The sequence below is a fragment of the Tachypleus tridentatus genome, chromosome 2 (assembly GCF_004210375.1).
Source record: "Tachypleus tridentatus isolate NWPU-2018 chromosome 2, ASM421037v1, whole genome shotgun sequence".
Lineage (NCBI taxonomy): Eukaryota > Metazoa > Arthropoda > Merostomata > Xiphosura > Limulidae > Tachypleus > Tachypleus tridentatus.
The window spans coordinates 51,910,175-51,923,625 of record NC_134826.1 but is presented as its reverse complement, the minus strand read 5'-3'; the positions used below and the strand labels follow the sequence as shown (position 1 = coordinate 51,923,625).

At 34.1% G+C, this 13,451-nt stretch overlaps 1 pseudogene across 2 annotated transcripts in view; it reads left to right on the top strand.

The window, feature by feature from the left end:
• The window catches only part of LOC143235585 (FMRFamide receptor pseudogene), a 98,132-nt pseudogene extending 86,247 nt beyond the window's left edge, over positions 1-11,885 (top strand). For both annotated transcript variants that reach the window (XR_013019333.1, XR_013019324.1), the window contains exon 2: positions 10,459-11,885. The product of XR_013019333.1 is annotated as an FMRFamide receptor pseudogene, transcript variant X2 (transcript). The remainder of the gene's footprint in view (positions 1-10,458) is intronic.
• Positions 11,886-13,451: the final 1,566 nt, after the last annotated feature.

Below are 13,451 nucleotides of genomic sequence, written 5' to 3'. Positions count from 1 at the left end.
AACGTATATTATTTAACAATATAAGTTACATGCATTTATAAATACAAATTTAACTAAAACAAACACAGATATTAAAATAAATATATAACAATAAATTCGTCACACGTTGCTTAGCCAGTTTGGCAAGTATTATTTTATTTGTTACAATTTCCTTTACAAGAAATGTTCAGATAGAAACATTTTGTTTTTGTTTTCATATAGATCAAAGATAAGAGATTATAACAAACAAACATAGAGAAGTCGCGATCAACTATACATTACCTCTCTAACAGTTGATGTTAACGGATGACCGTTTCCTCTAGTACTGCTTCGCAAGCCTCATCTCACCAGTTCGGTAAAACAGAGGTGTTCTGTTTATAATCTAGTTATATACGGCTTCCTCAAGTAAAGTTACTTTTGATCATTCTTCTGAGAATTAAAAAAGTTCCTCCCTTTCTGCTATGAACGTGATTACAGCGAGTTGCTGTAAATAAGTTTTTCTCTGCATTCGTTATTTCACTTTTGTAGCAAGCCGTCTATCGCTGGTACCGAACAGTTATTGACTTACCAACTGATCACTTGAAGATCGCTGATTAATTATGTCTCAGTACTTTCTCATCGCCTCTTAAATATAGGTCAGCATACATCACATATTTATAATCAGAATATGGAAATACGGTGTTGATTTTAACAGTATTTCACAAGTAGGATACTTAGTGTTTCCTCTTAATATGTTATCGTGTTGTGTTTGTTTGTTTTTGTGACACAACGGCTGAGTAGTAAATTATAGTAAATCAATTTAAGAGAATTACCACGTCAGTAAAGCTCATGTCGTCACGTCCGTTAATATTCTGTCTGACGGCCGTTCATCTTGTCAATAGTCCTGCAGTGTAGACTACTGCAAGTGGCTCCATCGCAAGGCTTTCATTTCCAAGGTATAACACCCCCACTACTTGCTTTATGTAAGCCATTTAGTATACAATGAAATAGCATGAATACCTCTTTTAATACCCAGTTGCTTGAAGTATGCGACAATTAAATGGCCGTGTCATAGAATTAAATTTTTTACACATGAATGTCCTTACTTTTCATCCTTCTCGATTCTGTTGTGTGATAGCGCGTGAGATACGAGGACAGATTTTATTATTGACCTTTGTCTTTTATCTCTGCTCTGATGGCTGAATGGTAAGTGGGAGGGCTTATAAAAATTATAATTATTATATCTGCGAAAGGCAGAACACAGGTAACCCATTATGTAATTTTGTGTTGAACTACAACAAATAAGCCATTGAATACGTTGACTCTCACCTGTTACAAGACGCCGGGTTTTGCTTACAAAGGCTGAAATACGGCTTGTTGCAGAAGTATTTTTGGATGGTCCTGGAACTCCAAGTTAATCTATATTTTCTCCTGTTTTCCGATGCCATTAAGTAAAAAAGATATCGTTTGAATTATAAATTCCCAATTTGAAACTAATTTTATGACCAGAGTATATGAATATTTTGCATCGAAAATGGCCGTTTCATACCATCCCTAAAGTGATTATTTTTTTTGGCATTACGACAACTACATAAAGTTAAACAGTGTTAAAACGTAGTTTCGATGCGTTTCGTTCTACAGTAACTTGATATAAACTATGGGCTGTATATTCGAAGCCTTTTTCTGATAACATGCTCATCTCTTTATACACGTATTTATTTACTTGAGAAGTGACAACATAACTTTCTGAGGTTTCTATACACTAATGATTAGTATTTATCCAGAATAGTGAGTTGCGTCACATATTTCACGATGAAAAGAACACCAAAATTTTAGTTATAATGTTTGTTTTTTCTTTCAAGCAGGCCACAAAATATTTAACATGCACTGTATTATATATGATTGTACACACCAGAAGGCGCCAATAACAAATATGTTAACATGATCAAACGTTAACGAAATTAAGCTTAAGTGTATAAGGGACAAAAACATACGTGACTAAACCTTATGTTTCAAGAAGATGAGGCTGGAATGGCCAGGTGGTTAGGGTGCTCGACTCGTAATCTGATAATCACGGGTTCGAATCTCCGTTACACCAAACATGGTCGCCCTTTCAGCCATTAGGCGTCGTAATATTACGGACAATGGGTGGTGATAAGTAACTGCCTATCCACTAGTCTTCCACTGCTAAATTAGGGACGGCTAGCGCAGAGATCACTCGCGAAGCTTTGCGCAAAAGCAAAAACAAACAAATCAAATAGATAAAGTAAATAGACGTATAATTAAATTGGTAATCTAATATTCTTACTGAACCAAAATAGAATAATGGCTTACTAAGAACAGTAGTCAGTAAGTATGTATTATTTTGACATAGTTATTATTTAGTTTGGGCCTGGCATCGTCTGGTGATTAGGACGTTCGTCTCGCAGCTTGCGGACCGCAGGTTCAAACTATTGTGAATAAATTGTTTATTGTTGTTTAGAATTTAGCACAAAGCTACACAATGGGCTATATGTGCTCTGCCCACCACGGGTATCGAAACCCGGATTTTAGCGTGTAAGTTCGCAGACATACCGCTGAGCCACTGTGGGGCTTGTGATTAAATATGCTCACCCCTTTCATCCGCGAGGCAACTATAATATTTCGGTCAATTCTAGTTTTCGTTTACAAAAAGAGTATGTCAAGAATTGGCGGTTGGTGTTGTTGAATATCTCCCTGCTCCCTTGTGTAACACTGTTTAAATGAGGGCCAGTTATAGCGGATAGCTGTGGAGAAGCTTTGGACGAAACTGAAAACAATGAAACAAACAAATGCGTTAGGTTCGTTTGTTGTTTAAGCATAAAGCTACACAATAAGCATTCTGCGTTTTGCCCACCATGATTTTCAGCGTTATAAACCCCCAAGCTTATTCTTTTGTTTTTCTAGCATAAGAAATTATTCTGAAACCACTGACATTGCAATCGAATCAGTTGGAGATGAAAAATAACCATTCATGCCAGAGAGGAAGGATACACTGATGATCGCTAGTATTTTAATATATTTCCAAGTATATGTTTGTTCGTTATAATTATCACACAGTTACAAAGTGGAGTATCTGTGCTCTGTCCACCACGGGTAATTTAGTTTTTAGCAGTGTAAGTCCGCAGACATGCCGCTGTGGCACTAGGGGGCCCAAGTATATGCAAGTGTATCTTTGGTTGTCTGTATTTACTGGCGTGTGATTTAGTTATTGATATGAATTGATCAAGATGTGTGTTTATTGTTTTTAAACACACTTTGATACAATAATTATCTGTTTTACAAACTTGTTTTATTGTGCTTCGAACTGTGCTTTCGCACGTTTGAACTTTCTGTATATATATATAAAAGTTTGATCAGATGCACTGTAACTCATTACTTAGTTACATTTCTGTTTACGTGCAGGGACTGTATAATCACATTAAACAGTATTTATTGCATTACATCGTGAAACTGTTTCACCAATCGAATGAGAACAACTCTTCTTGCAGTCACTACAAAAACTTGTAAACATCTCGCAATGACTAGCAGTGAGGAATGTATATACATTCCCCTAGCCACAATTTTAAATACCCATGGGTTAGAAATTACTTTTGACGAATGGATTTAATCGAAAATCCTATTTGCATATGATGCTTGATTTTTCTTGTCCAACTGATTTTTATGGATATTACGACGAGGTCGTGAAAGCGCTTCTCTTGGACGACTTTTCTCGTTCAGATGAGCGCTAGAGATAACGTAAAACATATATATATGTGAATAAACATAAAACACAAAGTTAGCGACGCGAAAAGAAATTAAGGTAATTAAAGATATGAAATCCGAATGTCACTTCAGTTACATGTGTCGTGAATGCTGAGAAGTTTGTTAGAATAGAAAATGTTGATTGTAACCTAGAAGTGTTTTCTAAAGGTTTCCTTGTTATTTGATTTGCTACAAAACTGTTCTGTGCCAAATACTGAACGTAAACTATTGCTTCTTAAGAAACTAATCCCTCAGTATCTGGATTGACTCTGGTTTGTAACTCACACCTAATGATTATTAATTACTTTCTTATTAGGTCATGGCCAGGGCGATCGACTCGTAATCTGAGGGTCGTGGGTTCAAATTCCCGTCACACCAAACATGCTCGCCCTTTCAGCTCTGGGGGCGTTATAATGTTATGAGCAATCCCACTTTTCGCTGGTAAAAGAGTAGCCCAAAAATTGGCGGAGGATGGTAATGAGTAACTGCCTTTCTTCTAGCCTTAAACAACTAAATTAGGGACGGCTAGCGCAGATAGCCCTAGTGTAGCTTTGTACGAAATTCAAAAACAAACAAACAAATAATCTTATTAGGTATATAGATTCACAAAGTTAAAAACTACAAAACGTTTAATTTTTTTCTTTTACTTCCAAAGAACGACACCTACAGAGTAAACAATAAACGTAAAAATGATATACCTATAATTCTATTTAAGGATTAAAAAACAGAGGATCTTAAGGGAATATAAAACAAATCCTTAGTGTTATTTAAGATAATTCATAAAACAATAAAAGAAATGGGATAAAAAATACGAAGTATAGTTTTCCACATATCCAGAAATTTCTATTGTACATCCATTTACATATACATCCATTTCTATTGTAAAAACTACCCTCTACTCGCAAAACATTCACGGTAATTTTTGTGCCCTTCGCTTGAATTGCCTTTAATGTAATATTTTACAAGCATACATTTTCTTTCAGGCATTATGTGTTAGCCCCCCAGTGGCACAGCGGGATGTGTCTGCGGACTTATAATACTAGAAACTTACTTTCGATACAAGTGGTGTGCAGAACACAGATAGACCATTTGGTAGCTTCGTGCTTAATTCTAAGTAAAGAAACAAAAGCATTATCTGTTAGTTTGTCTGTTTTTGAATTTCGCGCAAATCTACACAAGGGCTATCTGCGCTAGCCGTCCCTAATTTAGTTGTTTAAGACCCGAGGAAAGGCAGCTAGTCATTACCATCCACCGCCAACTTTTGGGATATTCTTTCACCAACGAATAGTGGGATTGATCGTCACATAATGACGCACCCACGGCTGAAAGGGTGAGCACGTTTGGTGCGATGGGGATTCAAACCCGCGACCCTCAAGTTACGAGTCGAACCCCTTAACCTACCTGGCCATGCCGAACCCATTACTGTTGGAGTGATATGTCCTGGTTATTTTTTTTAATTATGTGGTCAGACAAAGACGTAACTTTATTTAATGAAAATACACGTAATGTTATCGATAAACTAAAGCAATGATACTTATAATAATGTCCAGACTAAAAACCATTTGTGAGCATTCAGTGTATGACACGTTTTACGAGATGGAACAAAGAAACTGAAAAACAAAGAATAAAATTTGTAGTTAAAATTAAGTAGCTAAAAAGTGTTTACAGCAGTTTACGAAATGACACAAAGCTAAATTATTGCAAAGTAATATAAATGTAAAGTTACAATGGAGGTAAACTTAGCTGACTATGCCGAAACATCTGAATGTGTGTTCACAGAGTGATAAGCATACGACTTTGAACGAAGAGCACGTGCATATTTTAAACCAAAATCAGTCGAGAAAGCCCATAAAAATTGTATTTAGTGTAATGTTAATTTTTTTTAAGAACGTACACGCGGGTTAAGTTTTTTTTTGTGAAATGGTTTGCATATATCGGAAAAAAAACTGAAGTTGAAATCGAAGCCAATCGTCACGTGATGACAATAACATTGTGTTATCATGTACCATAGACGTGACATTAAAAAGTTTGACTGAACAAAAATTAGTTAAGATGATTCTGAAATTAAAAGCTAATCTACGATCCGGAGTCCTGAGACAAAAAACCTCTCAGGCGATGCAAGATTTGTAGCGTTTGATCGATAAATTTGAGAGAAGAGTTCCAGACGAAAAAAACGAGTGTAGTTTTCATTGTAATCTATTTTACATATAATCAATATATATACATATATTATTTTTCAATCTCATATATTGTTTAAAAGAGTATAAACCTGTATAAATATACTTTATAATCCCAATACAATAAGTGATTTGATTTAGGGATAACTCCAAAATAATTTTCATCTTAACATGACCAGTTATCATGTTTTACTTTTTCAAAACATATAACAAGTACTATAATGTTGAATCTCTTACTTGAAACCACCTGAGTTTATATATTTTGAAATTACAAATAATGATTTCTACAAATCTCCAACAGTTTGCATATTTTGTAAGAATAAAAATGTTTCACGAGTTTGACATCAGAAATAATTTAGTTTAATTATTTTATTGGCCTAATCATTTTATTATTAAAAAATTTCTTAACTGAATTTCTAATTCCGTAATATTCATTAACATAATTAAATTTCCAGATTCGTTTGTTTTTTGTTTTACAATTATTGTTTTTGTGTTTTGAATTTTGCGCAAAGCTACACGAGGGCTATCTGCGCTAGCCGTCCGTAATTTTGCTGTGTAAGACTAATGGGAAGGCAGCTAGTCATCACCACCCACCGCCAACTCTTGGGCTACTCTTTCATCAACAAAGAATGGGTTTGACCGTAACATTATAACGCCCCCACGGCTGAAAGGACGTTTTGCAGTTAAGTATGAATATCAACACTAAAGATTTTTCTGTCTGCTTACTATTTATATTTCACCAAAAGGAACCTGAAAATTGTTTCAGATAACAGTAGATGCTATGCTATTAAGAAACCGCTTCTGTATTGTTAATTTATTTTTAAAATCTAAGTCACTGATCAATTTAACGTAGAGAGTCAACAGAACCAAAACCATTTCCAATGAATAATATTGAAAGTCCCAATATAATTTTTCTTTAAAATTTCTAATATTTTCATAAACCAACTTTTATAATATCTTCATCAATCAATAATGGTAACATAATTTTATCTTTTCAGCTATAAATCCTGAAATTAACTTATAAACATTATAAGTGTTGGGTTCCTATTATATAAGACATTTCTTGGAAATGTTTTACAAAATAGAACACCTATACTTACAATGTTTGTAACTGTTCTTGGAATAAGGGATAACATAATGTAAATAAATCGTTCTACGTGACAAAGCTCGCCTCTTACAATAATAAGAACGTTCATAAATCGTTCTATGAGACAAAGCTCGCCTCTTACAATAATAACAACGTTCATAAATCGTTCTATGAGACAAAGCTCGCCTCTTACAATAATAACGTTTATAAATCGTTCTATGAGACAAAGCTCGCCTCTTACAATAATAACAACATTTATAAATCGTTCTATGAGACAAAGCTCGCCTCTTACAATAATAATAACGTTTATAAATCGTTCTATGAGACAAAGCTCGCCTCTTACAATAATAACAACATTTATAAATCGTTCTATGAGACAACGCTCGCCTCTTACAATAATAACAACATCTATAAATTGTTCTATGAGACAAAGCTCGCCTCTTACAATAATAACAACATTTATAAATCGTTCTATGAGACAAAGCTCGCCTCTTACAATAATAACAACATTTATAAATCGTTCTATGAGACAAAGCTCGCCTCTTACAATAATAATAACGTTTATAAATCGTTCTATGAGACAAATCTCGCCTCTTACAATAATAACAACATTTATAAATCGTTCTATGAGACAAAGCTCGCCTCTTACAATAATAACGTTTATAAATCGTTCTATGAGACAAAGCTCGCCTCTTACAATAATAACAACATTTATAAATCGTTCTATGAGACAAAGCTCGCCTCTTACAATAATAACGTTTATAAATCGTTCTATGAGACAAAGCTCGCCTCTTACAATAATAACAACATTTATAAATCGTTCTATGAGACAAAGCTCATCTCTTAAAATAATGACAACGTTTATAAATCGTTCTATGAGACAAAGCTCGCCTCTTACAATAATAACAACATTTATAAATCGTTCTATGAGACAAAGCTCGCCTCTTACAATAATAACGTTTATAAATCGTTCTATGAGACAAAGCTCGCCTCTTACAATAATAACAACATTTATAAATCGTTCTATGAGACAAAGCTCATCTCTTAAAATAATGACAACGTTTATAAATCGTTCTATGAGACAAAGCTCGCCTCTTACAATAATAACAACATTTATAAATCGTTCTATGAGACAAAGCTCGCCTCTTACAATAATAACGTTTATAAATCGTTCTATGAGACAAAGCTCGCCTCTTACAATAATAACAACATTTATAAATCGTTCTATGAGACAAAGCTCATCTCTTACAATAATAACAACGTTTATAAATCGTTCTATGAGACAAAGCTCGCCTCTTACAATAATAACAACATTTATAAATCGTTCTATGAGACAAAGCTCGCCTCTTACAATAATAACAACATTTATAAATCGTTCTATGAGACAAAATTTGCCTCTTACAATAATAACGTTTATAAATCGTTCTATGAGACAAAGCTCGCCTCTTACAATAATAACGTTTATAAATCGTTCTATGAGACAAAGCTCGCCTCTTACAATAATAACAACATTTATAAATCGTTCTATGAGACAAAGCTCGCCTCTTACAATAATAACGTTTATAAATCGTTCTATGAGACAAAGCTCGCCTCTTACAATAATAACAACATTTATAAATCGTTCTATCAGACAAAATTGGCCTCTTACAATAATAACGTTTATAAATCGTTCTATGAGACAAAGCTCGCCTCTTACAATAATAACGTTTATAAATCGTTCTATGAGACAAAGCTCGCCTCTTACAATAATAACAACATTTATAAATCGTTCTATGAGACAAAGCTCGCCTCTTAAAATAATAACAATGTTTATAAATCGTTCTATGAGACAAAGCTCGCCTCTTACAATAATAACAACATTTATAAATCGTTCTATGAGACAAAATTCGCCTCTTACAATAATAACAACGTTTATAAATCGTTCTACGAGACAAAGCTCGCCTCTTACAATAATAACAACATTTATAAATCGTTCTATGAGACAAAGCTCGCCTCTTACAATGCTAACAATGTAAATAACTTGTTTTACAATATGCTAGACCTGTCGGATACTTTGTCGGAATTCGCTCATTTGGATCAAGTCACGTGCATCAGATGCTGACATTTTTTGTTGTTGTGGCTAAAAAGTTAACCGAGAACACAGCAAAAAAATGTACAACTGACAGAAAGATTCGATATTCTACAATTCTACTAGTTGTTAGAAACAAAAAATATTTTCGTTGAGGTTTGATATGTTCCACGTAAGCAAGAAACAAAACAGAACATACTACGAACAGTAACCAAGCCCTAAAATCTACTTTTCTTAAATCTGAAACAATAGTAATAGGTTGATATTTATTACAGCGTCTTCAAAGTCTACAGTGTAAATCGTCATAAGTATAATAATGGTTTGTTAATTATATCTGTGTTATTAATTACAATAAACGCTAATAAAACGCTTACTATTACTTTTGTTATTCTTTTACATGGAATTTTTTTAACTTTAAACTAGGGTATTTTAACGTCAAAATTATCACACAAATTGTAATATGCAAACTATTGTATTCTATTTTATGATTGTGTTAAAATTAATGTCGGTGAGCCGCTTACATCTTGTATGGTCGAACTCGATTTTAACCACGGATGTTAAGGCCCAGTGTTATCTTTTATGATGTGTTTCGATGGATGTAATAAGACATTAATAATGTTGTTTCCTTATCTGTAACTTGTTGATAGTTTGTATGTTAAAAGCAAAACGTGGATTTATATTGATTATCCTAACTAATCTACTTCAGGTTTCACCTCTGGTCTTCTTCAAAGATTTCTTCTTCCTGATGAAAAACTCCGAAAGCTTAAACTTTACTGTGATTAATAATGGCCAACACGAAATTCAATATTTAAGCGAAATTTCGCAGTTTTAAGTGGTAGAATGAATAATTAAAATTACCAAAACTAATTCTTGAGCTTTGATCTAGCTAAGATGTAACCCTCCAGTAAGAAGGACTTTTGATGGTTTTCTCTAGAATCTATAGAATATGAAGGTCTGCGGAAACAGAAGACCAGTGGATGAAAACGCCAGTTACAATTCAGAGTATATTAATAAGGGTTAATATTAATGTCAATATATATATTTTTCTGAGTTAACATGACTTTATAGAGGTATATGGTGGTCCTGGTGGCGCACGGTAAACCACTGTGCAGCTTTGTGTTTAACAACAAACGGTGTGCGTGTTTTTCATATAGCAAAGCCACATTGGGCTATCTGCTGAGTCCACCGAGGGGAATCGAGCCCCTGATTTTAGCGTTATAAATCCGTAGACTTCCCGCTGTACTAGCAGGGGAGACAACAAACGGAGTCCTACAGCGTCTTCCCTTCTCAAACAATTAAAAACTTGTAAACAAAATATTCACTAGTTGTACACCGTTTTTGGTTGCTTATATATAAACAAACGCCTTCTAGTTTCTATGTTTCGTTTTGTTTTTTTATTCTTCCAGATATTCCTGTACGTCCACCAATGGGAGAATTTTAATTCCAATGAAGAAGACTGGAATACGTTACAGCTGAGCTTCAACGAAACCTGAGTTTCTCGGTGAAGAATGGAATAAATAGTAGACTTTAAAAAATCAATTATTTTATTTTGTTTTCAATGGATGACATTGACAAAGGGAACTTGACAACGAACTTAAGTAATTGGACAGAAAACGTGAAATTTAGGCCAAAGGAAACCAGCTTTGAACCCTTATTCCATTTCATAGTCACAGGGGTTCTAAGCACAACCGTAAGTCTGTTTGGTATCGTGGGAAATGCCATTTCGTTATTTATTTTGTCACAACGGCAAATGCAAACATCCATTAACTGTTGTCTCCAGGGTCTGGCAACGTTTGACACGGCTGTCTTAGTAACAGCTTTGCTGATGTTGTGCTTGCCAACAATTGGCTCTAAAGTTTCTTTGTTGTCGAGTTATTCCAATATAATCTTTCCTGTTATAGTTCCAGTTGTCTACCCCTTAGGTCTAATGGCACAGACTGGGTCAGTTTGGGTCACAGTAATCGTAACGGTAGAGCGGTACACCGCTGTTTGTCACCCACTGAAAGCACGAGCCTTCTGCACCAAACGTCGAGCTTTCCTCTATATTATCTGCGTCACCATTTTGTCTTTCTGTTACAACATTCCCAGATTTTACGAACTCGAGTGTATCAGTAGCGTTGACTCAGTCACCAATTCAACAGTATATAGTGTCGTTCCTTCCCAGTTTCGTCAAAATGCCCTTTACTTTGAAGTTTATCACGTCTGGCTCTACCTGTTCATCATGTACTTTCTTCCCTTTCTCACCTTGGCATTGCTGAACAGCGCCATCTGGCAAACTGTTCAAAGAGCCAATAGGAATCGACGGCGTCTTACACGACAACAAGAAAACGAAATCAATTTAGCCATGATGTTGTTCTGTATTGTAGGCATATTCTTTGTTTGTAACATTCTAGCACTTGTTGTAAACATTATGGAATATTTTGGGGAAGTGATTCATTCCATGGTTGCTGTTTCAAACCTGTTGGTAACAATAAACTCCTCTGTAAACTTCATCATCTATTGCATCTACGGCCAGAAATTCAAAACGATGTTTCTGCGCATGTTCTGTGCGTGTCACATCAAGAAGTACGTCAAAGAAGTAGAAAATACGAACGCTGCTGTACAAGTCGGAGTTAACGGCCTTCCAACGCGGCTACTAATGAGACGGTCCCCAAGCTTTTCTGTGACAAACGTTTAAAGAAATGACTATGTGCGAACCCTGGTGAACGTTCACAATTGCCTATTAGATTTTGAGAGTTTCATCAAACGGGAACAACCTGGAGACAACTGAAATCTCTATGGATATGTTTCAGCTATGTAAAACATTTAAAAAAAACTGCTGCGTAAATGTAAAGTTAGGCCTAATAAACATTAGATATAAAACTGTAGTTATTTTATCGTTAGATACATATCACCTAATGATATTCTCATACATAAAAACTACTTTTGTGTTTAGGGCACTCGATTCTCAATCTGTGGATTGCGGGTTAGAGTCCTCGCTTCACCAAATATGCTCTCTCTTTCAGCAGTGGGGGCGTTATAAAATTACTATCAATCCTACCATTTATTTGTTAAATGGTATTAACTAGCTGCCTTCCCTCGTCTATTTGCTTCAGTACTATGAACTGTTAGCGCAAGAAAAGCCATCTAGTGGCTTTGTATGCTATTTTACAAACAAATAAACACACACAAAAACTTCGAATGAATTTATTAAATTACAAAACACAAGTAATATATGTCGATTATGGTTCCAAAGACGTTTTAATGAATGTTTTAACTACAAAAAACACTAATACTTTGAAAATTAGCAAGAAAAAAATTCTCTCGTTCTTTCAAACAAAAGGTTTCACGTTCGTAAACACAAAAACCAACCAACCTTTGAAGAATAAATAAACAGAAAATTTATATTTAGTTTGTCCACTAAACACCGATAATCGACTCCACGTAACATGTTCATTTCAAAATATAATTTTGTTTACAGTTTTAATTACAAAATATATCTTAGGACTTTTGTTTGTGGAAGCGGAACTCAGATAAACCCTCACAAACATTCAATATTGCAGCACAGTCTTTACATGGTTAAAATGTACAATCATTATCTTAAAGCAGTTTCTTTCCATGTTCTCAAAAGTTGTGATGAATTGAGTAAATATATCGTACATACTTTAATATGTCGTACATACTTTAAGAAGTATGTATTTAAGAAGTATAAATAAACAAATAAATCAGAATACTTTACGATGTTTATCTTCTGAAATAACAGACTTAGTTTTTAAGTAATATCAGGCTTAGTTTTTAACAGAAAATTATATTTCTTTCAACATTCTGAATAACAAAAACCATGAAAAACTGACAGAATCACAACTGTACACAACATAGTGACAAAGTTTATCTGACAGAATCACAACTGTACACAACATAGTGACAAAGTTTATCTGACAGAATCACAACTGTACACAACATACTGACAAAGGTTATCATCAGTTCCTTAAGTGATACATGATGAGTGTATAACGGGATCTTCAGATGACATTTCCAGGTATACCACAAGTATATTCTTCCTGTGAACACAGAAGAAGAGAGGATATTTCAACTTTTCGGGCAGTGCTCAGAGTGTGCGTGGTGCACAAAAAGTCTGGTTCTAAAATAAATCAAGTTCATAAAATGACAGTTCCTGCCATCTTGTTCATCAGACAAGAGGAGAAAATATTGTATTATAGAAAATATTATATTATAGAAGATATAAAAATATTGTATTATAGAAAATATTATAATTTAGAAAACATATGAATAAAATAAGTAAATTATTACAAATTGAAAATCCATTTCAAGACAATTTGTGAAACATTGTTTAAAATAAATACAGGAAAACATTTTAAGATATATAAAATTTATTTGAACAAAGGTCAAAGTTAAAGGA